Source organism: Dipteris shenzhenensis, unplaced genomic scaffold (genome assembly GCF_047967505.1).
Source record: "Dipteris shenzhenensis isolate YYH24624 ecotype China unplaced genomic scaffold, Dip_SZ_1.0 scaf0051, whole genome shotgun sequence".
NCBI lineage: Eukaryota > Viridiplantae > Streptophyta > Polypodiopsida > Gleicheniales > Dipteridaceae > Dipteris > Dipteris shenzhenensis.
The window spans coordinates 15,601-19,960 of NW_028239358.1; the positions used below are offsets into that span (position 1 = coordinate 15,601).

At 50.5% G+C, this 4,360-nt stretch overlaps 2 non-coding genes across 2 annotated transcripts; both read left to right on the top strand.

Annotated features, from left to right (window-relative positions):
• Positions 1-418: 418 nt before the first annotated feature.
• On the top strand, positions 419-502 carry TRNAL-CAA (transfer RNA leucine (anticodon CAA)). The gene has a single exon. It is a non-coding gene; the product is annotated as a tRNA-Leu (tRNA).
• A 148-nt stretch (positions 503-650) lies between these two features.
• TRNAH-GUG (transfer RNA histidin (anticodon GUG)) lies at positions 651-723 on the top strand. Its single transcript has one exon. It is a non-coding gene; the product is annotated as a tRNA-His (tRNA).
• The last annotated feature ends 3,637 nt before the right edge of the window (positions 724-4,360 follow it).

Genomic DNA, 4,360 nt, shown 5'->3' on the forward strand with positions numbered 1-4,360 from the left:
GGGAATGACAGTAATAGTAGAATAGTAGTAATCCAATAATAATAATAAGAATCCGAGTTTTTATATCTCGTTCAGGAAAAAGGGCTTTGCGCCAAGCACACTCGGCAAAAAGGTTACTCGGATCGTAGATGGACTGGTATGAATCGGTAAAGAGGAGGCAAAACGAAAGGGTTGATAAACACGAGAAAGCGTGGGCGACCTCAAGCCAGCTACAGGGGGCTGCTGCTCCAGGTCGGCATGGTCGCCTCAATCCCTCCCGCCCTCGGTAAAGAACCGCAGGTCCGGCCAAGCCAGAGCAAGCTCCGTCTAGCGGAGCCGGGGTGTCTAGAGAAGAAAGTGGCGGACGGGGGCCCGGGTGGGTCGGGCGGAGCAGCAAGAGATTCTGATCTCCGCCCCCGGAGCTTTGCTTCCCCCGTTTGCTCACTTGGTGAAAATGGTAAACACGACAGACTCAAAATCTGTTCCATTTCAAGGGTTATCGGTTCGAGTCCGATAGTGAGCATACTTGCTTGGTGAAATTGGTAAACACGACAGACTTCGAATCTGTTCCATTTCAAGGGTTATCGGTTCGAATCCGATAGCGAGTATGGGCGTGTCTGAATTGGTTTGTTGGGCGGGCCCTTGGGGCTTGCTTGCGGGGAGCCCCAAGGGCGAGTATAACTCAATGGGTCAGAGTGTCAGATTGTGAATTTGAAAACACGGGTTCGAATCCCGTTATTCGCCAAAAACACATCATCCCAACGCTTGAATCCCGACTACTTTGCGCTGCTATCCTCATAGCGAAATAGAGTTCGAAGGAGGATGAGAACCTTCGGTCGAAGCCCAAAACAGAAGACCAATCAACGCCAACCAAGACGTTCAGCCAGGCCGAGCTGTAGACCGAAGCCGGGCAAGGGGATTGATTGGTGGATTGCCTTGATGTCCTATTTCTTGGTTGTGGCCAGAGATTCGAAAAAACCGACGGGGGGCCGGGATCGGAATCCCGGGCATGGGGTAGTGGGCAACAAGCTTCCACGCAACATCACGCGCTGTGATCTTAGCTCCGCTAGGATTACACACTCCCCCCACGCCGGGGGAACCGCTGGGATTCTGTTTTCAAGAGGAATCTCGAACTCCTAGCCTTTTGCTACTTGCTGCGTGTTGGAGGCGCTTACTAGCGGAGAAAAGCTAGGCAAAGGGTTCTTGTTAGCCTTTCGCTTCCGCTACAAGAATTGGGTAAATAGAGTTCCCAACGCTTTACCGTTAGCGGGAATGATCAAATTTGAGATCTGAGCTCAATTAATTGATTAACGGTTCAATCTTATGGTCCCTGGTCTCCACTCGATCGCTTCGTTGACACTTCGACCGTTCCAAATACTCCGGTACGGGAGGAAGAAGGGCGAGAAGGTGCCTTCTATCCAAGTACCGAATGCTTTCTATCCGACCAACGAAGAGCATCGATCAAATAATCCACCGGACCACCCGGGATAGCCTTAAACTGCCATGAATATCCCATAAAACCCGAATATGTGACCATGAATAATTATCCAAAATTACTAGTCGTCCGGACTTTAAACGGGCGAGGTTCGACCCTCGCCGCTGCCCTGTCTTCTCTAGCGGCGTAACGCAGCTTATATTGGATAGGGAACTAACCGGAAAGCAGTCTTGCGCGCGGTTTTGCAAAGGACTGGCGCAACAACACGCTCCGGTAATGCGTAACCTAGAAGATATCACATGGGATGATGCTCGTTGTTATCTACGTAATGATTGGGAAAATTTCAATAAAGTCATTAACCAATGTACGGGGGGTGCTCTGCCGGGGGGAGATGAGTTCTCCCAGGTGGTACACTCCCGCTATTCGTGTATCTTCACTTGGTTAGATGAATTGGGAGATGAGAACATCATTACTTCGCCGTGTTTACCTATTCATACCGTTCCAATCACGGGTGCTTCCTCTTTCCTGTCTCTCCGAGGCCCATCGGACTCGCTACTAAAGAAAACTCATCCCCCGCGCCGCATCACATCGTAGTGCCAAAATCTGATGATCACGCGCATCCATAATGGTTGGGTGCCGACGATACAAGTTTCGCCGGCACTTGGGAATAATCTGGCATTTGGCCGGGCTATCGGCTAGAGAAAACCCCACTCAAGCCCTTTGGCCCGAAGGGCACCCGGCAGCAAGGAAAGGCGGCTAGGTTTGAGATGTTTTGGCTTCTTTTTTGGGTTCCTACTCGTGCTTCGAGTAGTCCTGTCTATCCACCTCTCCAAACACAATATCTTGAGTACCGGTGATGGTGACCACGTCTGCTGGCATGTGATTTTTGGACATAGAATCGGGTCCTTGTGAATAAGCAAAGCCAGGTGCTCTTATTTTACGACGATAAGGACGATTGGTTCCATTACTGACTGGGAACGCACCAGATTCTCCTTTAGGTGCTTCAGCTGCGGTATGGGTAGAAGAAGCTGGTACAGAAGACCCCTCTGTATAAGGTTTGGAATGGTGAATTGAAGTAGGGTGGACATCTGATTCGGACCGTAGTTATTCAGGCCTAGTTCCTGGGGCAAGAAGCAAGCTTCTGCTCTTCCTTAGAATCATATTTCTCTCTCCGAACCTTACGCGATAGTTTCCCATCATGAGGCTCTCTATCTCTAGATTAAGCCATTACCCGTTGGACGAGAAGCTAATTCGTTCAGAACTCAGTTGACCATGGTGCCAGTCCTGATGATACTTAGCACGTAACAGCGGGATTTGTTTTCGGTTTTCAGCTATCCCCAATTCACTCTTTGCTAGTTTTCATTCTGGCTCCTATGCCCCTGACTGAACGTAATTGATGCATCTCCGGATCTGCGCAGGGCGCACTTTACCTAGACCGGAACGCGGGAGTTTGCTAACCCGGTTCATCAAGTGGGTTAAAACACTGGGAGTGCCTACCTTTGACAGTTTCTTAAGGTTGCCCTTTCTATCTATATACCTTGTCTCAGGGGAGCATTTCACCATTGCCGGAAATCGTGTACAGGCTACTCTTTTCGAAACGCAGTCCAAGATAACCTCATAAGGTATGCTGTCGAAACATCTCACATCTCGAAATGTCCGCTTCGATCACCCCGCTTTGATATTGTTGTTTGAACCTTTTTAATTTTAATGTCGTGTGGGGGCGCCGTCTACTTGGTTGGCAGCGCAGATGAGGAAGCAAGAACAATAGAACCAATAATCCTTTCTCTGCTTGCTTTTCCGAAAGCTTCTCGAACACGGAGCGGGAATAGAACGCGAAGCGGCGTTTTCTGCCCTGCCGGGCTGCTGCCTGCTGCAGCAGCCTCCGAGCCTCCCACGCTGTTGGTTTTGCCGGGGTCTGGGTCTGCTGAAACCGTGGGCATTTCGTGGTCTGATAATGTGGGTTCAGAGATATGTTCGGGCACCGCCTTCATGGCTCCAAACCACCTCGTCCCGGTAGATGGGAAAACTACCAATCTCTAGTATTTTTTCCTCTATCTCGTCTTCGTCAATTTCCATTCCTCGAGCCGGCGTGAAATTGGTATTTGCCTGCCTGAATAGATAATGCAGTGTTATGAATCCATTGCGTGTCCATGCCGTCCAGTGTTTCTGAGTCAGATCCGGGCAATTGCCCTTCGAGGGGATAAAGCACTTATCAGCTAAGCTTTCCCCGGGCCTTCGGCCTGCCTTTCCTCTTCCCAAATGTCGGCCCGGTAGAAGGGAGACCTCAAATAGCTTCGTAACCAGCGATCAGAGCCTCAGGCTTGGAAATAATCCCGAGAATTCCACATATTCTTTTCCGTCGCTGGAGCGTTTTTCCAGTTCATGGCCCAACAGGGGAAGTGTCAGTGGTTGATCTTCTATGGTCGTAATGCTAATCCTCTCTTCTGTGCTACCAAGCTACCTGATTCTCGATCGGGCGGGAAAAGGCGCGAAGAGAAAGAAAACGCAAAGCGTTTTCTCGGGTTCCCTGTTGCTTCTAAAGGCTGTCCTCCCTCGGCTGGAGGTTTTTTTAGCCGCCTACGTAGAGGACTCCGTATCCCTACATCGGATTTCTCCTTGGGGGGGTCCCGTGGTTCCGTATTATTGCCGTCGCGTTTTCCGGTTTCTCTCAGTGTTTCGACTTCCTGCTAGTTGAGTGGATAAGATGGCTGCGCTTTAGCTCCCTCCAAACCGGGACGGGAGTGTCCGGCAAGCCCGTTCTGATCTTGGACGCAGTACATCGGAATCCTAATGCACTACTACGAACGCTACCGCGAACCGCCTGCGATAGGGCACCCCCCTGTGCCAACTTTGGCGTGTCAGCTTAGTCATCCTCGTCAAGCCACCTACTGTCTAGCTCTCGGACACTTCTTTCTGTTTGAAGGTAGACGCTACGCCTCGCGCTTC